This window comes from Cupressus sempervirens, chromosome 11, assembly GCF_028749045.1.
Source record: "Cupressus sempervirens isolate cs-2001-9-10 chromosome 11, ASM2874904v1, whole genome shotgun sequence".
In the NCBI taxonomy this organism is placed as follows: domain Eukaryota; kingdom Viridiplantae; phylum Streptophyta; class Pinopsida; order Cupressales; family Cupressaceae; genus Cupressus; species Cupressus sempervirens.
In genome coordinates, this window is record NC_143128.1 from 205,692,882 (window position 1) to 205,716,149 (window position 23,268).

Below are 23,268 nucleotides of genomic sequence, written 5' to 3' on the forward strand. Positions count from 1 at the left end.
TATGTGAGGTGACTAATTACAACTTGTTATCATCGATAACTAAATAACATATGTATGCTCCGATATGTCGTAATCAAATATGCATGTTTTGATCTGACTTAGATCAGAATCGGGTAAGGATAGAAAACAATTCTACTGTAAGCAGACTTCAATATATTATTATTAAATCTGTTCATTCAATATGTGTATATATGTGTGTATACTTTCCATACAGGCATATATATATATGTGTGTGTGTATACATAGGTTAAATATTTATGATATATTGGTTGCTTCAATCGGAATGAAGCTATATCCTTGACACTCCGTCTTAGCAAAAGAGGATTTAACAGCATCTTCAAAATATTCTTTTGGTTTGTGCAATTACAACAACTCTGTAATGCTTACAAATAGAATATATAACATCTCAGAGAGATGTGAGTTTATCTGATCTCTGGCACTCCACGACAACATCTAAATGAAGTTTATCAAATAACAATATTGATCTTAGAATGACAACGAAGTCTCCAACATCATAGGTATCATAGTCTCAGTCCATAAGTTATCATGACCTCCGACACTTTTTGGGACAACAACTTAATGCAATCTGTCATGGTAATAGACCAAGAATTAATTTTTCCATATCATGATATCTAGCACAGTCTAGGACAACAAATTAATGAAGTCAACCATGATACGTTTGTTATCACAATCTCCGACACAATTCGGGACAAGATTTAGTCATAACAAATAAACACAACAATTTCAGTTATCAAGATATCCAACACATTTCGGGATAGCAACTTAAGGTAGTCAATCTTGATAACAAGTCCTACTATTGTTGATGTTGTCACCTTACAATAGTGACCTTACACATATATTTCATGAAAGATCATCACCTTTCATGACACAACACCTAAACACAATATTGCAATATAAAATATTCATGAATATATTAATTTCATAATAAAGAAATTACATCTCAGATATCTAAATTACAATTTAGTCATGTCAAGTTTACTTCTAAAGTACTCTATCTTTAACTTCCCAAGAGGTTTGGTAAATATGTCAGTGTTCTACTCTTCCATACTGATGTAGACTAATTTACTGACATCTCTATCTACCATATCTCTTATGTAATGGTAAGGGATTTCTATATGCTTGGGTCGATTATGAAAGACTGGATTTACAGAAAGTTTGATGCAGCTTTGATTATTATAGTGAATAACAGTGGGATTCAGGGGCTTCCCTAATAGTCCAACTAGTAGCTTTCTCAGCCACACTGCTTCATGAGCTCCCATAGAGCAGCCATATATTCAACTTCAATGGAACTTAAAGCAACTGTTGACTGTTTTCTACTAAACTAGGATATCATAGCTAATCCAAGACTAAAACAACACCCAGTAGTACTTTTACGATCAGCGGAACTGCCTGCCTAGTCGAAATCAGAATACCCTTGAAGCTGTATCCCAACGTTCTCATACTTTAGACCAAGTCCAATCATGCCACGTAGATATCTCAGAATATGCTTGGCAGCCATTAGGTGAATCTTCTTAAGTTCACACATGAATTGACTTAACACATTAGTAGCATAATAGATCTCAGGACGAGTGTTTACTAAATACATAAGAGATCCAATAATTTGTTTGTAGTAGGTAGATCTTTAGATTTTGAGTTAGTTGCTTCAATTTTAAGCTTATGAAGATTTGTTTCCATTGAAGTAGATAGAGGTTTACAAGCCATCATATCAATTCTAGTCAAGATTTCAGAAGTGTATTTTTCTTGATTTAGGAAAATGTAATTCTCCTTTTGCCATACTTCTAGACCCAAAAAATAGTGCAGAATCCCTAGATCCTTCATATCAAATTCAACCACAAGTTCTTGTTTGCATTTGGCAATAAGATGATCTTCACCTGTTATTAGTAAGTCATCAACATAAAGAACGAGAATTAACATGTCACCATTAGATATTTTGAAATATATGTTAGGATCAGCTTCAGTTTTGGAATATCCTAGTTTGGAGAGATAGTTGTCTATTCTTTCATACCAAGCCTTGGCCACTTGCTTAAGACCGTAGAGAGCTTTCTTCAGTTTGCATTCATAGTGTTTTATTTCATGAGTGACAAATCCTTCAGGTTCTATATATACTTCTTCTTCAATGACACCATCAGAAAAGCAATTTTGACATCCATTTGATGTACCTTGACCCTTTGGATGTTGCAATGGCAATAATGGCTCTTACAAAAGTATATCAGGCAAGTGGAGCAAAAGTCTCTTCATAATCAATTCCGGCCTTTTGAGATAAACCTCTGGCAACAAATCTGGCTTTGTGTTTTTCAATGCTACCGTCTGATGCATATTTGATTTTGAACAACCATTCTGAAGATACAATTGATTTATCTTTAGGTTTGGGTACAAGATCCTAGACATCATTCTTTAGGATGGATTGGTATTCCTCGATCATTGCATCTTTCCAAGTTTGACATGTCAAGGCCTCTTCAACATTTGATGGTTTAGTTTTAGTAAGTTCGGGCATAAGTGCAACATAGCATGTCTGGTTTCTCGTTCTCTTACTTTTTCTATAGACTTCATCAGGTTCCACATTATTTTCTTCAATCATCTTTCTTTCTTATAATGGTCTTTTCTTGTTGTTGGAAATTTCAGCATTTTCAAGATTAAATGATGATGAAGGTTCATAATTTTCGATAATGTTCTCCCTTTGATTCTCAATTGTATATAATTCTGTGATTGAATCGTCTTCAGTGTTTAGAGAGATTATAAGGCTACATCTTCTTCAAATTTAACATCTCTACTGATTTCAACTTATCTTTGTCCTGGAACATAGACTCTATATCCTTTAATGGTTTCACTATAACCAACAAATATTCCTTTCTTCCTAGAGGGTTCGAATTTAGTCCTTTTTTCTTTGGGAAAATGAATGTATATAGAACAACCAAAGATTCTTAAATGGCTTAAGTCTGGCTTAATCTTTGTAAAGACTTCTTTAGGTGTTATATTCTCTAAAAGATTGAATGGGGGCATCTGTTCTGGATGTACATAGCTGTATTTGAGGCTTCAGCCTAGAATGAAAAATGTATGTTTTGATCATGCATCATGGCTTTTGTAGCTTCAATGATGGTTTTGTTTTTCCTTTCTGCGACTCCATTTTGTTGAGGATTTTAAGGTGCTGTATTCTCCCACTTAATCCCAATAGAAATGCAAAATTCTTTGAAGTTTTCAGATATACATTCCCCCCATTGTCTGATCTTAGAGTTCTTATTTTCTTCCCTGATTGATTTTCCACTAAGGCTTTAAATTCTTGTAATTTCAACAATACTTCATTTGACTCCTTAAGTTTCAAGAAATGTATCCAAGTTTTCATAGAATAATCATCGACAAAGATTACATAATATAAAAAAGCCCCCTAATGACAGTGTTGACATTGGACCACATAAATTAGTGTGGACAAGTTCTAGAACATTTTTAGATTTATGTTCACTTGGAGGGAAAGACGTTTTAGTGTTCTTCCCTAGAGCACAACCTTTACAAATTCTAAAATGTTCAGATTTTAAGTGAGGTAATCCATTAGTAATCTTTCCTATAGTAGGTAGGGCACTGGATCAAAGATGTCCTAATCTTCTATGCCAAATCTCATTATGATTTAATGTTTCATGGCTTAGTGCATGTTTTTGATTATTACATAGTTTGTAGAAGCTACCATCTCTAGATCCTTTAGGAATAACATTTTTAATGTTAGAATTTTTAGGCCAAAGTAAACTTCATGGAAGGTGACACAATAGCCTTGATTGGCTAGGCCTGAAATAGAAACCAAATCTCTCTTTATGCTTGGTACAAAGAGCACATCTTTTAATTGTAAAGTAACTCCGGTTCTTATTTGAATTGAACAAGTGTCTATTCCTTTCACTAGATAGGTGGAACTGCCTCCAATGTTGACCTCTTTAGTTGGATGTCCTTAAAAAGTTTCAAACTGGTCCCTAAACCCGGATATGTGTCTTGAAGCTCCGCTATCGATTATCCAAGTGTTTCTATTTGAGTTTAACTCACTTGATAGAGCTAGGTAGAATACATGATTTTCAATTTCTTTAACTTTGGCTATGGTTGCTTGAGCTTTCTTTCTTTTTGGGCAGAACCCGTGTGTGTCCAAACTTATCGCACTTGTAGCACTAGACTCGAGAGAAATCTTTGTTTTTGTGATTTTGTTAGTTATTTCCTCTCTTTCATTTGAATTTCTTTTCTTCCCTTTGTTGCTAGAGTTTGCATTTAGTGCTTGAATTTCTCCCTCTTTATTTGGACCGATCTCTCTTGAGATAAGTTGAGATTCCGCTTGAGTGCACTCATTCTTCAATTGATCGAATTTAGGTATAGAAGGTAGATTGACGCACTGGATAAAAGATTCCCATGAAATTGGTAATCATCTAAGGGCTATTAGAGATAGCTCCCGATCATCAACATAATTTCCTGCAGTAGAGATTTGATCTCTTAATTCAGTGATTAAGAAGTAAGATGAAATTGTCTCTCCTTTAATCATTTTGATATTTAAGAGCTGCTGTTTTAATGTGAATAATCTGCTTGTATTGTTGATTTCAAATGTATTTTGAATAGCTTTAAACACTTTATAAGCAGATGTCAGTTTTGATATCGATGGAAGAATATGGTCTTTGACAACATCAATCATTATTTTCTTAACCTTGTTGTTGCGTCTCTTTTAGGATGTCTTATCTGGTTCATTTTCAGGCATCTTAATATCTTCTTCTATGTAGGAATCCAATTCAAGGTCTTGAAGTATAGCTGTAATCCTAATTTTCCATGAAACAAAATTTGATGCTTCTTCTAGTCTGTCTTCAACTCTAATGCCATTCACCATGATTGCTCCTCTTTTAATTCTGAAAGTAAGTATGATATTTGATTCAGACTTTCCCTATCTTCTGTATTCTTTATCAACTAAGCTTTGATACCATTTTAAGGAATGTGGATCAGAGATAGAGAAAAATAATAGTCTTTTATTTATCAAGGTATATCTGATAATTATTTTCAGATTTTTTAATAGACTAGGGTATTCTCCAATTCATTGTTATTGATATAATATCTCAGATCTGATCAGAGAATTGAATAGGAACAAAACTTATATATCTATATGATAGTCCTTTGCAATTTTGATTTATAATATAAACTGATCCCTTAATAATCTAAAGTATCTAATGCTTGTTGTGTAGTGTAATTGCCTCTTATTGATTACCTCCACAGCTGTCATCGATAGTCTCCTATATATATAATATGGAGAGTCACAGCCACGTAGGGGCATGATTCTACGTGCATAAGCCATGTAGGGTCATGACCCTACATGAGGTGATTAATTACAACTTGATATCATCGATAACTAAATACCATATGTATACTCCGATATGTGGTAATTGAATGTGCATCTTTCGATCCGACTTAGATTAGTATCGGGTAAGGATAGAAAGCAATACTGCTGTAAGCAAAACTTCAATGTTTTATTATTAAATATTCAACATGTGCGTATATATATGTGTGTGTGTGTGTGTGTGTGTGTGTGTGTGTGTGTGTGTGTGCGCTTTGCATACAAGCATATATATTGTTAGAATTTTTAGAATAACTTGGGGGAGGTGAATCAGTTACTCAAGGTCCATAAGTACCATTTGAACAATTAAACATCAAACATTATATGTTCTTATCCTACTGTAACTCGGTCTTTATTGTATATTGATAAACGAAATTACTAGCAGTTCGCTGTCCTAATATAACAAACTTGCTGAATGTAAACATGTAAATGTAAATTAGCATAAAACATTCAACACAAGTTTAACATTAGAATTTAACGTGGAAATCTAATTTGGGAAAAACCACCAGCAACATGTCACCACTTTTTCATTCTTTTGAAGTGAACTCTGTTAGGAGCCAACCCTGTTAAAGGTTACAATAGACACTGTGAAATGTGTCTTGGTTAGAGGATTTAATCACCCTATTAGGAGTGGCCTTATCAGAGGACTTTGATCATTCCATTAGAATGTCACCTTGCTAAAGGATTTACATGGACTGTTAAGTCCTTCAATGATTGTTAGGTCGACCTTTGATTAAAAGGATTTCAATACAAACTGTTTACAATGATTAGAAAGAAAACAATAGGGTTTGATTTGTATGATTACAACTCACTTTTGTAGTTTCAGTTCTTTGTTCAATTCATGTGTTGATTCTCTGATAAACCTTTTCTGTCACCTTTGTCTTTAACTTGCTTGGCAACCCTTCAAGCATTCCCCTTCTCTTTACAACAAACTTAAGCCTTGTACTTAGATTTTCTTATCAACCTCAGCAGCTTTGTTCCCTCTTCCTAGAAACATGCACAAATTCCTTGCCTTGTTCCCATGCGTCTCACACTTCACGCTTATATCACCTTCTTCATGCGCTCACTCACACTCTAAAGTTTGGCTCTGCACCTCCTAAATAGGTAATTCTAGGCTTTGGCCATTTTCATGATCACTGTAGACTTTAAGGTTTGTGATTCGATTCATTAGGTTCATTGTATTTGTTCATCTTCCTTCTTTTCTAGAAATAGGTATAATATCTCATCCTCTCCTTGAATTATATTATCCAATTCATCAAATCTTATTTTCAACATGCTTTCCATATCCCAAGAAACCAACTGAGTCGGCTGGAAATCATGATTTCTCATATGCATTCAAAATACTGTCACTCGGCCATTACCAAGTTTTGACACTCGATCATCGCTAAATTGTTCGGTCGCGGTAGAACTTCTAGCTCAACATCTACTTGTCTGTTCGGTCGATACTGATGCTCAATCAACACTGAATTTGCTCGACACTTATTGTGGCTCAGTTGACATTAGCATCACTCGGCATGAACTTCAAAGTTGCTTGATCTTATACTCTCTTGCTCGGTCAAACTTTACATAAGTGATATATCTTGACTTGTACTGTAAAGACTTGAATCATCAACATGATTTAAACAATCACTTTATCTTGTCAGAGTCTAACTAATTAAATGTCTATTGTAGCTTCTTTTTCATAACTCAACGTTTTCTTTAGGTGCTTTTGTTATGAGAAACTTCTCAAATCCTCTTCATCAATCAAATAAATATGACATTTAGATTAGATAGCAACATGTGTCATTAGTAGAGTTGACATCAATGACAATAGAACAATTGTTCCAATTGTAGTTTCCAACAATATGTGTGTGTGTGTGTGTGTGTGTACATTGATTAAATATTTATAATATATTGTTTGCTTTAATCCGAATGAAGCTATATCCAGTTCAAAGGCCATCAATTCTTAATCTTGCCAATAAATAGCCTTGACTAGTATGTTGTGAAATTGCAATTTATTAGAAACAATATCACCATTTCCAGACAACAATATTTCTGATCATGAAGTGAAATTGGCCTATTTTGGCAGAAGAAGAAATGTTGCCATACAAGTTCAGGTTGACACAAAGCTCTAGCATTGCCTAAAGCAGAGCACATCACATGTGTCTATACTTGCTCTAACTACCCATGTTTGATTGAGTCCATTTATTTTTTGGGGGTTTGCAATGGGCAAAACGCCACAATGTTGAAAAGAGCAGCTCGAATTATAAATTGGACTTTAGTTAGAAGAACAGCCATGTCTTGTGGCATGCATCTATCCTTCTGTTATCTAAAAGTTGCATTCATTTATTTGTTATGTTTGCACGTAGGACTAGACTTGATTTATCTGTTTAATTCCCAACTAGGGTTTGGATTTCGCTAGTAAATGCAATGTTCAATGACTAACATACGTCACTATGCGTTTAAATCAGATTGAATTAAGATAATGAATTACTGATAATACATTTGGCAGTTAACACATTTGAGTGCAATTCTGTCCCTCTCTCCTAAACATTTACCTTCAGTAGGATGGGGATTTACTTGTCATAGGGCTCTTGGACACCAATCTACAAGCATGCTCCCTCAAAGTATTTAGAATGCATGTTCGTACTAGGCATTGGAAATACATATCCTTTCCACCCATTTTAGAACTTTTCCCTTTGGGCATTGGAAATACATATCCTCACCCTTGTTGGGACTCACCTAACTTCCAAGGATTTACTCGTCCTTTCCCTACACAACCTATCCTCTTAAAGAATGGTTAGAGTACACTAAACTCTCTTGTATAATGGAATACATATAGGGGAGAGGACCTAGTACTTGAACACCCTAACTTCGGGCTTATCAAAACTCTACATAAAAATTTCAAATTGCTCCCAGTTTTTTACAGCAGCTTACTTGGCCAGTTGTCTACTTATAACTAAGGTTTCAAGTCCATGTCACCCCTTATGATGCCACATCAACATGCTTTTTGCCAAGTTTTCCAAAACAGCCCAAAAAAATAGTGAGATTAATGGTCGTGTATAAAGGGTATCCATAGTTGAACAGCTGATGTGGCATCACATCATTGGTTAATAAAATTAACTAAGGGTACATTTTATTCAATTTTGGGTAGTTAGCATTGTACTAACAACTTTAAAGTCACAAATATTGGTACAATGTTGTCAAAAAATTGGACATTAAGTCAATAAGTGTAGGTATTAAGTGAACAACTCCTATCACAACTATTAGAACGCTTTCAAGTACTGGGTCCTCTCCCCTAACATAGCAATTTTTAATATTCTATTTCCTATTAAATGAGAGACTAATCATAGTCAGTCAAATCATATGCATTATATCAGTACATAAGTCTGTTGTTTGCTTTGTAGTAGTTCAATTTTCTTCATATATTCAGATATCTATCACTTATTCCTATTGATCATGTTATTCTCTCCTCTAAGATACCGATCCTATTGATAAAAAGAAAAGTGTCCAATTTCATTCCATATCGATCTTGCTTATCCCTTTCTTTCTTTTGTGAGGAAGGGTCGCATCTCTTCACCATGTCTTCCATTTTCAATGGTCACACCCTTTCATAGTTACCACCCTTTATAAGGGTCACAACCATCTACCATTGCTGTCCATTTGGAATTTAATTCCATGTTCTTTTCCTTTAATCCTTCCTTAATTCCTATTCTCCCTTTATGTAGATTAGAATTGTCTTATACCTCGAAACATAATTTATTGTGATTAGCTTCTTGTTGATGATACATTTCATGCCTTCTACAAATGATTTCCCTCCTATTTATATCTTCACAACAGAGAGTCACAACCTTCCATTATTGTAAACTTTCAAGAGAGTCAAAACCCTATTACACAGAAGTAATTGGTAAATTATTTTATGTATTAACAAATGACTGAGATGATCATTAAAAAAGAATTCACAAGTGTAGAAAGTAACAATTTTATAATAAGAAATTGAAGAAGATTGTAGAAACAATCTTATCTACCTAATTTACATAATATACAAAAGATGACCATTAAAGTAATGCAATATAATAATAACCTCCCTTAGTGGTCAATCTGACAACAACAAGAAGTTGTCCTGAATTTAGCAAACTTTGTGGACCAAGAGGCTTGGTGAAAATGTCCATAGTCTATCCGTGATTGGAACATACCACAAGTGAATTGTTCCATCTTCAAACAACTACCAAATGTAATGAGAATAAACACCCACATGTTTGGCTCTTTCATGGAAGACCAGATGCTTGGCAAGTTTGAGAACTCATTGATTATTAGAGAGCAAAGGAGTCAGACGTACTTGAGATAAATGCGTATCTGCAAACATTTGACGAAGCCAAACTGCCTCACAAGATGTCGTAATGGCTCCATATTTTGCTACTGTAGAGGAGAGTGAGGCTACACGCTTCTTTTTACTAGTCTAGGTAACTGCACAAGATCCCAAACTGAACACATATCTAAAGGTTGATACCTTGTCATCACCAAACTTGTCTAATTTGAATTTGTGAAACCACTGAGTCTAGAATCATGACTTGTAGTGTAAAAAAGTCCATAATTAGAGGTGGCCTTCACATCACGTAGCACACGCTTCGCTGATCCCCAATAATCAACTTTGGGGGCTATTATGAAGTATCAAATATTGAGATTAGGTCTAGTGGTAGTGAGATATATGAGACTGGCCACTAGTTGCATGTAAGCTGTTTCATCAACATGAGGAGAATCAAACTTGGGTAAAAACTTTAGTCACTTCTCTACAGGCATGGAAGTAGATTTACTGTCCTGCATTCAAAACTTGCCAAGCAAGTTATTGGCATACTTAGAGTGAAAAAAAAATGCTACCATCAGTTTGCCAAACCTCGACATCAAAACTAATGCAGGAGCATCCAATGGTGTAAGGGCAACTTGTATCATGTAAAAAAATGCTTAGTGTTAGTTTCTGTTTAATGTGTTTATATTTTTGGATACCCATTTGGGCCAGATAGAGATTCCAATTCTCATACTTCCACTATTAGTTTTCTGGGTTAGTGTTTTTAAACACCTTGAGATATGTGCCAGTGTAGAAAGTAGGTTATTTTGTAATTGAGCCATAATTATGATGAGTTAGAGGGTGTAAGTTGGAGGGATAATTGTAATTGTAATTTAAAACATTCCAGAAAAAGAATTAGGTCAAAAGGCTTTATGGTTTGAAAGTTATTGCAGTTTTAAGTTGCCTGGAGACACCCTAAGAACGCTTCAAAGTCAGATTTGAGGCACTAAATGGCTTCGTAAGGGCCCGAAAAATGAAGGATGAGAAAAGCTGGTCCGTAGGGCTATAGAGCGCTTGGAGAGCTTTCTGAAAATGTAAACTATTCATCAATCAGAGTCCCAGATCAAAAGTTATGCCTCCCGGAAGTTGGACTACCATTTTTGGATTCTTCTAATTTTACATTGACTTCTGACATGTCTTCTAGAACCTTCTGCTTTGGGGGTGGATGCCAAACGACATATTCTAAAATGTATTCCTAGCCCTAAACCTAATTGGGGTTACTTAAGGTCATTTCTTGCATTGTAAAGGTAGTTTGGGATAAGGTATTGTGAGAAGGGTTTTTCTCCAGAATCTGATAACATTGTAAGCCCATAGGGCATGCAGTTGAGTCTATTTTCGCTGTATTGAATGTAATAGCATATCATTTCTGATAATAAAATTCTCCTTTTCCTGTTGTGTTCATTTTGTCTTGGGTTGTGCCCTCATCAAAAACAATAATGGAGAAACCCCAAACCCATCATACCAAAATCCATTTCTGCAATCAAATGTGCTGAACTTCTAGCAATGATCAAGTCATCCACATAGGAAACAAGAAAGGAAACATTATGACCAAGAGCATTTGATATACAAATTACTGTCAGGACAAAACTGAAAACCATTAGCAACCAAGTACTAATCAATCTTGATGAACCACATGGAAGGGGCCTATTTGAGTTTATACATTGCTTTCTTGAGAAATATTTGGTGGTCTTTGCCAACAACTTTGAAGCCATGAGGCTGCATCATGTAGACTTCTTGCTGCAACTCACCATTGAGAAAGACTCTTGTAATCTCTATTTAATGGACTTCCCATCAAAATTGAGCTACAACGATGAGAAGAAGAGAAATTGTTCTCATCTTGGTAGTAGGAGCATCAATGCCCTTGCGCTATGTGAACCCTTGAGAAACTAAGTTGGCCTTTTATTTATCTAAGATACCATCTACATCATACTTGACCTTGTACACCCATTTGCAACTAATGGATTTCTCTCCTAGAGGAAGATTAGAGAGAACCCAGGTGCTATTATTCATAAGACTTTTGTATTTACATCCATAGCTTGTTCCCACTTTGGAATCTCTTTTGCCTCCTATTATTGTCTAAGGCTCATAAACTCTATGAAGGTTGGCCATGAGAGAAAAGTTAACTATATTTTGGTACCTCCCCTTATTTCTAAACGAGCTTCCTTCAATGAGCTCATTAGAATAAAGAACACTAATGATCTTGGCCCACCATTTAGGCTGGAGTAGATGTGCCAATATTTGATGGATAAATAATAACTGTAGTTGGAGGAGGAAGAGGATCAAGAATAGGTGGAAGATTAGCATCATCTAAAGGAAACTTAGGTAATGCATCGTCAAATACAAAATCTGCATTATCCCATTCATTAGGTGAACCCAATGAATGATGAACACCCAAGACAGAGGCCTTTCAAAGGATGATCCTTTGAATTCTTCTAAGACAAGGAAAGCTAAAATGGTCCTTGTTCTTCATCAAAGACAACATTGCAAATGAAGATAAGATGATCATTGTCTACAGTAATTAGCTAATAAGCCTTATGGTTGTCATGATAACCTATAAACATAACCTTTTGACTCTTGGACTCCAACATAGAGCGTTAGGCATCTGGAATCTATACATATGCTAAAGAGCCAAAAAACCTTTAGATGGCTGATTTTGGGTTTGCAACCAGTTCAAGCTTCCTTAGGAGTCTTCTTCTTAACATGTGTGGGAGACTGGTGTAGGAGCACTTAGGGGTTTGAATTTGAAGCCCTCAAATTTTGGCTCGAAAGGCCTTGCGACAGGTCAATGTTTGAATAAGGATGGATTGAGAGTCCACTAGGTAAGTTAGGAAGCTTTTGTTGAGTGTCAAGTTAAGTTGTGCCAAGTGTGGCCAAGTAATGGCAATATTGGCCCAATGTTGGCAAGCATGATAAAAATGGCTATATTGTGTAAATGATGTAACGTATGATCTAAGGTCTTGTCTAGGAGTTTGATGTGTCTTAGGAGTCTTAAGATAACATTCTGCATCATTTGTTGAATTATTTGAATTGATTAAACAAGAGATGTCAATATTGAGTACAAAGTTGCAATGAGAACTTTGAAACTTTGAAAAACTCCATTGACAAGTTTTGGCAAAATTGTGCATCTTGTGCCTAAACAATTATGGGCACACATAGATGCTTGGATCATGTTGTAAAAACATATACCAAACCTCTCAAACTGTTGTAAAGAGGTTAGAAGCCATTGGACACATTTTGCAATATAGAACACTTGACATTTTATTGGCAAACTATGCACAGATGCTTGGAACATGAGCAACTTAGTTTTTGGATTGGTATTGGAATTTTCCTGTTGTAGATGATTAGTATTGTTTACTGGGTGCTTCTGTTTCTTTTCTTGTAGTTCTTGATTAATGACTGTTTTTTTTCCTTTTCCTTTGTTTGTGGAAGTCTACAATCATCTCGTTCACTATGCTGACTTTCAAAACTAATACTCATTTCCTACAATTGTCCAGACGTTCCTTCTTCACGTTCAGTCATGTCTTTCATGAGATCATAAGTTAATGGGAGCCTTAATGCTTGTAGGCGAGCTACTTGCTTTTACAGCCAAACCTCAATAAAATTTTTAACTGTTACCATAAGTGCATCCAGGCTCTCTTCACTCTCTTCATAATTAGTTTGGAGATATTGCCTATCATTTTCCACCTGATTAGTAGTCTGTATCCACTTGCTTGTTCTTATCAACTGACATCCTAGAGAATTCTCTTTTCTTTATCTACATTTCATTACTAGAATTGGCCTAACGGTCCTCAATGTGTGCTATGTTTGTACTGGACTCTGTATGCTCTCCTGATTTGATGGAGGGGCTCAAAGTGCTCTCCCATGACACAACCATAAAGAATAGAGCTTAAATTCTCCTTTAGCTGCCTCTGCATCTTGAAGAGTCAAACAATTCTCACTCCAAAGACTGAGTGGACACAAGATCCCCTACTTATGTTGGTTCTTCACAATTCTATCTGTTAAATTTGATTAAATTTCTTTCAGATCATAATCAGAATATTTGAAATTGATAAGTATGAATGTGATGTCAAACCAATATTGATTATGAATTTACAAGTCCAAATTTTCTTCCATGATATGCGATCTACAAGAGCAGAGCATTAATTGATTACTATGATTGCCCTCTAGACCAATCAGTTTGGACATAAGTTCAGTTTGTAGAGGCATGCCAATGAGTAGATATACCTCCATGTGAGTGGAGACATGTCCATTCATTGGCATGCCTTTCCATTTAACCAGTGTATTATATTACCTTAAATACTGCCTGTTTATTTAGGCAATAATAAACCTTAATTAAGGCAAATATGATCAGTGATATTAATAGACTTGGGTCTGTCATAAATAAGCAATATTTTCTCTCATATTGATTAGCAATTGATACCTATTAAATAAATCGATCAGAACAGATTGACAGAATTAGATTTATAATTGGAGATAAATATTAGATTCGGTGAATGATAATATGATTATTTGGATTCTAATCTGTATGTGTGTGTATTAATATAAGCAAAGTATATTGGTATGTATGTGTGCATGTTAAATACAGATCAAATAGTATCATCCAGCTTTTGCTGAACGAAGCTATTAAATCAACACTCCCTCTTAGCTAGGGAAGATAAAGAATCCAACCAAGTATATATATCACATTAGGCTCATCTCTTGTGAGAAGATATATCACCTATACTGTGATATCTGAGGATATAATATGCTCAAGAATATCTAGTCACACATGACATTCTTCTTATATATCCAAGTTATGGCGTGTGCACTGACATCAAGTCTCATGATATCTACCATAACCAATCATGGCATATCCACGGAAACACTTATTCCCCAGGATTTATCTCATAAGAAACATAATGGTCTTTAACTAATATCAAGTCTCATGCTATCTATCAAAATATCCAAGAGATACTTAACTATCATGACATCTCTATGAATATCAAGTCACATGATATTCGCCATGATAGAGAACTAATCATTGTAAAGTCGTCACCTTTCAATGTCAGATACACGTGTATATCATCTGAAAGATCGTCACCTTTCAATAATGTACACAGGGGGCCATAAAGTCATAGTCACACGTATGACAAACTTGTTTTACATGGAGTCACCATGGATTCTCTCACGTGGTGTTGTCATGGCGTCACACACATGACATCCACCATGAACCATATTAGAAGGTGGATCTATCACAATTTTGCCAAAGGGTGGAACAAGGTTTCCACTTTAAGCTTCTCTCTCATAGAGAAGAATCCAATAAAGTACATATCAAGAAATCATTGATGCCAAGACTCCCTCTTGGCAAGGGCTTCAGTCTTCACAACTCCAAGCTAATCTCCAATTGCACAAACTTTACTTTGGTAAGAGACTTGGTGAGAATATCAATCATTCGTTCTTTAGTGATAATGTACCTTGTCTAGAAACAATCTCCATGGTCTACTCCCTTTGAGTCACTATGATCAAAGATCCACTGGCAGATCTTCTAGCAACTCTCTCTTTAGTGATCAGATCACAACATTAATTATCAGAGTAGTCTCTCATATACAAACATACTTGTCTGATCTCATAGTAACATGAGCAACTGTAATAAACTATGGATTTATACAAACATACTTGTCTGATCTCATAGTAACATGAGCAACTGTAATAAACTATGGATTTATCCCCAGGTGTAAAAACCCTTTGCTGGCTATGACTGAACAACTCCAATTTTAAAGTTAAAAAAAAAATTTGTTCGACATCTCATCAAACACTTGGCTAACAAGTTCTATTATAACTGAAAATGATGTTGGAGGGTTTGTTCCCTAAATATATTCCAATTTAAATTCAGGAACTGAATGCTAAACCATAGACTTTACCAAATAAAATTGATTGGCAACTGATTTCTTTATTCCATTTCATAATCAGAATGTTACAAATTTAGAACATGATATTGGTGCCCAACTTGATCACCAATACTTGAAACCAGTTTGCAGAATTAAATTCCTAGATTCACACACCTGTAATTAATTTGCAAAGGCCCTTAATTGCTGGCTCTTGTGTGTAGAGGCCCAATCACTACTTTGCCAGATGAAATGCAGCACATGTATAATTGCTAACAAGCCTTTCCACACCCAACATCTGCCTCCAGCAGGTTATCTAGTTTGAACACAGATCCTGACAACATGAACTACAACTCCAGTACGTGTGTGCAGCTACAGTAAAAGAGATCACAGTCTCTATTTGATCAAATTTAACCCTTATCTCCTGATCGCAGTCCCTTTTAAGTGATCGCTGGGCCTGAAGAGTTCTCCCAGCCTCTATGATGCCACGCGTAGCTTCCAAGACGCCGCTCCCTTATTGCAGATGTTGTAACGCTGCCAGGATAGGTAATGACAAACAAAAACACCACAAATTACACCTCCAGCTTGAAATGCAGGTCTGAAATTTGGTGTCCAGCCTCCCAGACTTAACGTCACAGCCCCAACATTTATTGTAGACGTCTCTAGAGCCAAAGCTTGGCTTCCCAAATAGTCACAATGTACTGATTTGTACAGATCGAACCTCCAAAATATAGCCTCAGAATGATGTAAAGAAACACTAATAAATCCCTCAACACAATTTGCAATTCAATCTCAGAATAACTTCTAGAACTCAATCCCTAGCCAGATGAAATGAGTAAGAAGACATATAATTCTAGATTATTCTTCTCCCTAGATACAGAGGACACAGTGGGAGAAAGTTGGCCAATTGTATACCTCAGAAAAATTGCCAAGAACTTCTCAGTTGAGTCCCTTATACTTCAGCAAGGGCTCACAAGATAGAAAATAGGAAAAGCCACAAAGGCAAAAGAAGCAAATATATTTTCAAGTGTGTTTTTCCCAATGAAATGAGCTCTTATTTATAAGCTCTCGTTGACAGAAGTTTCCATAAAACTCCACTCTAGAAATCGTGGAAGTTTTCCAAAAGAACTCAACACTAGAAACTTTCCAACTTGCTTTTTAGAAATATCACTTAATGTCATTATTATAATAATAGAAGCATTATTATAATAATGCAACTCAATAAAAAATAACAAAATAGGAGCTCACTCGCAGGTGATGACCAATTGCCAGAGCCACCCACTGCACTGCCAGAAATAGCAACTACCAAAAATAGACTTACTAGAAATAGTAAGTTCACAACTGGGACCCCCAAAACACCCTGTTAGCTCATGAGGGTCGCTATGATGAGCTAACTCCATCAATTGCATAGACTCGCCAAAAATGGGGACATTACACCAGGTTTGGTGACACCAACATTCATGATAATATGGCTTCTATCTGAAGTTTTTTCTGAATGTGATATCAACCTTTTGACCTCCTTGCCTTATGGTTTCCTTTGGTAGATTATCAAACTCCTCTTGAATCTGATGTCCATCTTCAGTTCAGTTTCATAATTTCAAGTATCAAGTTTTCCCTTCCCTTGAGTGTAATTTCTTATGCTTCTTCATCTGTCCTTAAAGACATTCCAAATAGTTGATAAAAACTGAACTATCTCAAAGGGAAATGTTAACCATAAAAGCATGATTTTCCATCCCAATGTTATAACATGAGCTAATGAACATTATTCAAGGGTGTGAAATACTTATCTCTTATGTTGGTATAGCATAGAGCTAGTCCTGAGCTGGGTCACAAGACTATAGTAAGGTTCTTTTCTTTGCTATCTTGTTGTTTCCAAGCAAAATACCAAGAATGTCACCACTATGTATATCTACTATTTGGTCCTTGATATCTACAGTTTTTTGGTTACCAGAGAAGTCATCTCAACATGATCTTCTCCATTTGAACCAATATAATCGTTGATGGTCAATTTAAACAAATCCTCTAGATGCTTCATCTTACATGATCCCAATCATAAAAAGTAATCTTTCTTAAAAAGACACATTATCTAGCATGATCCATAGAAGACATGAGATTGAGTCCTACACAATATTTAGTAGCATGCCTAATGTACCATTCTTCTTTTTCTTGCAAAAACATCCTCGGAGTTAAAGGAAAAGATCAAGGCAAATAGCTATTGCTCTTATAGTATGTATTGAAATACAAATAAGAGAGAGACTACAATGAGTAGATGAATATAATACTTAAGGATAATAAATACTTATTTGAAATCAACATTCTTGATACAAGTTGCTCCAATGAGGGTCCATATGCAATAAATCAGAAAAGGCCTCCATATAAAAATTAAACAGTGAGAATGGAACATTGGTTATTTTTCCCACTACAATGTAGAATTCCCACTTATTCCATTTCATAGAATTTTTAGTTAGTATTGAGAGACAATCATGCATGAATAATATCAACCTCTAACTCCTGAAGGTCATCAACCTCTATATCTGAAGTGAACATCAGATGACTTCAATCCTCAAATATCCAATCAGTTCAAAGTATTACATCCACAAACAACAAGATGAATGAAGACCAGGACAGAGCTTGGAGTTGCAATGTTGGTCATGAATCGTAATGTGCAATGTAGATTCAGCCCAGCATCTCATCGAAGCAGTTATAAATCAGATTCCAAAATGTAATCAACATCAGTAGCTTTGGTACAATGTTTGATCAGAGAGCCATACTGATATGCGGTCTTCTGCCAATATAACCAGGAGTTCTCAAAAGTAGAAATCATGCTCAGAATGAACATGGGATTTTAACATTATTGTGCCCAGCTATTGAAACTTAAACATTGTTTGGTTTATAGTTTCTAATAAGGTGGAAATTGCCTTTCATCTGGTTTCTCATATATTTGTGTACATCTCTACGAAGAAACTAATCCTCTGGCTATTTAGAATTCCATATTCTTTCTAGGAGATGAGGCCAAACCACTTCCCAAAATAAATCATCAGCCTGATATATATATATTTGTTTTCAGATGCAATGTCTATATATTTTCACAGTTTACTTGAAGAGATGCATGTCTTTTCGAATAGATACAACCATTCAAAATATTATGCCTTTTTCAAATAGTTATAATTAGATTAAGACACATTTGACATTTGGCGCTCAGACATTCCAGCAATTTGGAGATGGCATTGATATTTTCTTACTCGCAACTGCCTCTGAAATATTTGATATAATGTATAAATTTCATTCTTCCATCAAATATAAGATATTGCTTCTCCTAGAATGTCTCTTAAGAATGACACCTCATAACTATTAATTGATTTGTCTAATAATACCATATCCATTAACTTTCAACTAATACGTCTTCTTAATCATATTTGTTACCTTTTAACTACGATTTCTGTACTAATTGTTAATGCCTTCACAGGTAAATGCTCTCCTTGCTAGGAACCTTATTGAGAATGGCCACTGTGACACTAACTTATTTGTTTGACCGGTACTTCACTTCTTGGATCCATCATTTGCTACGCAATACTGCTACTCCTTTCACATTCCAACGTTATAGATTACCACACTATAATTTGATTCCCAAATTACCATTTGAATAGAGATTTCTATGGCTCATCTCTCAATGATTTGTCACTTCTAATAAGATCCTATAAATTCCAATCCTCTCTTATTCACTAAAGAGCTAAGTCGACAGTGGGTGCTCGAGTTTGGACTAAGTGATATTATATAATGTGTGCCTCCTGATTGCCTTTGTGCAAACCTTAGATGTTTCTCAGAATTCAAAAACTTCCCCAGTGTCCCACTTCTATAATTTGAAATTGGAAACAGAAGAGGCTTTATTTGTGTTGAACATAACACATCCAAAGCCTCTACTCCAAATATTTGTGTAATTTTTGTAATGTTTCCGTCATAAAATAAATAAATAATTAAACCATTGTTTATAGGCCAATTGATTTAGTATATCTCGTACCCATTTTTATTTAATTGTTTCCATAGGTGTGGTAGTTGACTATCTTTGTAAACCCTCAGGAGTTCCTTCGAAGGGTATTTAAGAGCGACATGTAGGTAGTAGTTGGTATGCGTCTCTGGATGATTTCTTTATACTGCGAATACTTGTTAGAGTTCTAGATTGTTCGCCATTTTGGAAGTGAAAGATCTTCCCCATTTGGCTATTTTGGTTTTAGTAGGACTCAACCCTCACCCTATTTCGTTGTGTACGGCTTGGCTCAAATCGGCAAATTGGAGCACCATTTGTATGTCAAAATATCATTACTATTTGGTAACAAGTTGTGTATATCTATTTGGTCTCTGGTTTTTGCAAGTTATTTGTGTTTAATATATATATCATTTGCATTTCAATTGGCATTGCCGAATTCCTCCGCATTCCCTCTGCCTTCGATCACATAACCTCCCCATACAACATCCTGCCTGCACCATACAGACCCTTGCCTCCACTGTATGACATCCTACCAACCGTAGGCCCTCGTCACCCCACAATACACCCTCCAATACCATTGTACGACCAATCTAGTCGGTCAGTTCCTCCCACCTTGCAGACTGAACAACCTATTTTTTGTATGACTCTCCTCCATACTCATCATGCTACATTCACCCCTCACTGTACAATGCTATCCTTGCTTCATCGGATGGCCTACCCACACCGCACAACGACACCTATCAATACTGTACAAACATTTGTCTGCCACTGTACGAACACTCTCTTGTGCATAGTTTGTGTTGGGAAGGGTTGGAAACTGCCAGGAACATTACAGTAGTATTAGAGCCAAAAATTCTACCAGCCTATGGATAGTGAATGAAAGTTTATAGCCGGGAAAGGAGATCCCACTTAGTTGATAGAATGGAAGATCAAGAACCCGCTCTTGTGGAAGTTATGGCATTTTGAGGAATCAGGCACAAATCAATGACACTCAGTGACTTATGGAAGAAGTTCTTTGGAAACTGGTAGACAATAAGATATCTAGAGAACAAAATGGTCACAGTACTGACTCAGTTTCGAAAAAGACGAATCCTCATCCGGCATGCTCTCGACCTTTCATGCCGACTTTTCCTACATGGGCGAAGGTACCACATAGAGGAAGGCAACCACCCTTTCAGGAAGTTCAAGAATGATTGAAAGAAGACTGGAAGAATGCAAACTTGGAAGAGGCTATATCCTACAAAGATTACACAGAATTGAGAATGCGATATTCTGGAGGTGGAAACCAAGGATATTTTAACAATGATCTTAGAAGAAAGTTGAGTAAAGTAAATCTGTCACCATTTGACGGATCTGGATCCATATCTACCCAAGCATGGATAATGAAGGTCGATACTTACTTTCAGCTTAATCCAATGCCAGAAGAAGCAATTAAATTTGTAGCACTCCACTTGGAGGGAGTGACGCACGAATGTTGACATCATGGCACTATCACGCTGGGGCATGACCAAGTAAATACTTATGTATAATTCACTGAAAGATTGATAGATAGATTTGATGGTAAAGATCCAAAACTTAATTTTAAAGAGTTGACATAATTGAGGCAAACTAGATTGGTCGACCAGTACATCACAAAATCTCAGAAACTCTTTGTTTTGGTTACAAAGATTTCCAAAAGAAAATAGATAGTGCTCTTCATGGATGGATTGACGAAACCATTGAAGGGTTGGGTAAAAGGTTTCAATCCTGCCACCCTTTTGAAGTTTATAAAAAAGGCGCGAAGTATGGCATCATCATCAACATTATCTTCTCGAGGTTATTCCCACTCCAAACTTCCAGTATTTCCAAGGGACAAAGATAACAAACCTCTTCTGAAGAAGCCTTTGTTGGATGAAGCTACCTGACAGGAGCTCTGAAGGAAGAAATCATGTTTCAATTGTAAGGAAGCATGGGAACCTGGCCACACATGCCTCAGTAAAGGGAAAATACACCACATCAAAGTCGTATTTGATGATGAGGATGATCAGGAGAATCCACCAATTGAAGATGATCATCCCCACAAGGACTCCAAAATGGTTAATTTTAACCGTACAGAGAGTATTGCTGCATTCGTAAGGCTTGGAGGAACCATTGCCCTAGTTGGGAGCCCGAGATGTATAGTATTTTGTGTACGGGGAACCCTTCAAGGATAGAGGGTCATTGTGATGCTCGATAGTAGAGTGACTCTAAACTTCATAAAATCATCTTTGGTGAAAAGAAGAGTCTACCTACTGAGACGCATGTAGGATTTCAAGTCAAGGTCGTCAGAGGAACACTTTTCCCCTATACGCACCTTGTTCCTCAATTGAGTATCACCATGGCTAACCACATTGTGACGGAGAATTTCTTTATAGTGGACCTAGATAATATGGAGGTTATTCTGGGCATACAGTGGATGGAGACACTCGATGAATACACACAAAATTTCAAGCGGATGGAATTTACTTTTGTTGTCGATAGAAAGAAGGTTGTTCTTCGTGGGATGGCCAATGAGGGACCGAAGGAAGTTTTGACACATGGGATGGAGACCAATTTTTGGCATGTTGACACTGCATGGGCTGCACGTTGTTTCGTTTCAACAGAACCAATAGGAAGACAATGAACACCCCATCGGGATGATGATCTTTAGAATATCTTGAGTACCCATGATAAAGTTTTTATAGACATTCTTGTTGGCATACGTCCCATCGTGGGTTTGAGTATACCATCGAGTTGGAAGCTCGTGCCAAACTAGTTATTACAACACCATACTGCCATCCCAAAAACTCAAAGATGAGATCGAAAAAATGATTCAGGAGCTGCTCGAGAAAGGATGGATCTGTCCCAACTCTAGCCCTTTCGCATCATTAGTAGTATTGGTAAAAAAGAAGGATGGGATGATGTGTATGTGTGTGGACTACTGTGCATTGAATAAGAAGACAATAAAATATAGGTACCCTATTCCCAGGATCGATGAATTGTTGGATGAGCTACATGGTGCGATTTATTTTTCTAAAATAGATCTCTATTCTGGATACCATCAGATCCTAATGTGGGAAGAACACGTGGAGAAGACGGCTTTTTGTTGTGACTACAGGCATTATGAGTTCTTGGTCATGCCTTTTGGATTAACGAATGCACCAGTTACTTTTCAATCTCGCATGAATCACATCTTCAACAAATAGTTGGTTAAGTACTTGCTTGTATTTTTTTATGATATCCTTATTTACAGTAAAACTTGGGAAGAACACATGAAACATTTGGATGAAGTCCTAGGGATCATGAAGGCTTAGTCTTTGTTTGCCAAGCAATCCAAGTGTGAATTCGGGATGACAAAAATATTGTACCTAGGGCACATTGTCAGTAAATATGGAGTGTAGGTCCACTAGGAGAAGATTCAAGCTATCCTTGATTGCCCCCCACCAAAATCGCTCTTTGAGTTGGGAGGGTTCTTTGGATTGTGCAGTTATTACCGGAGGTTTGTAAACAGATTCTCTCAGATCAATGCACCATTAATGGATCTCATGGAGAAAGGCTCCTTCCAATGGAATGAAAAAGCACAACACACTTTTGATAAGTTAAAAGAAGCAATGAGCACTTGCTTGGTTCTCACCTTAATTGACTTCAATCAACCATTCATTCTAGAGTGTGATGCATTTGGAGAGGGTCTTGGCATGGTATTAGTGCGAGATAAACACCCTATAGTCTATGAGAG

At 36.2% G+C, this 23,268-nt stretch overlaps 1 pseudogene; it reads left to right on the forward strand.

Moving 5' to 3' along the window:
* LOC149528891 (protein-tyrosine sulfotransferase-like) overlaps positions 1-23,268 on the forward strand; it is a 130,398-nt pseudogene that overhangs the window by 2,284 nt on the left and 104,846 nt on the right.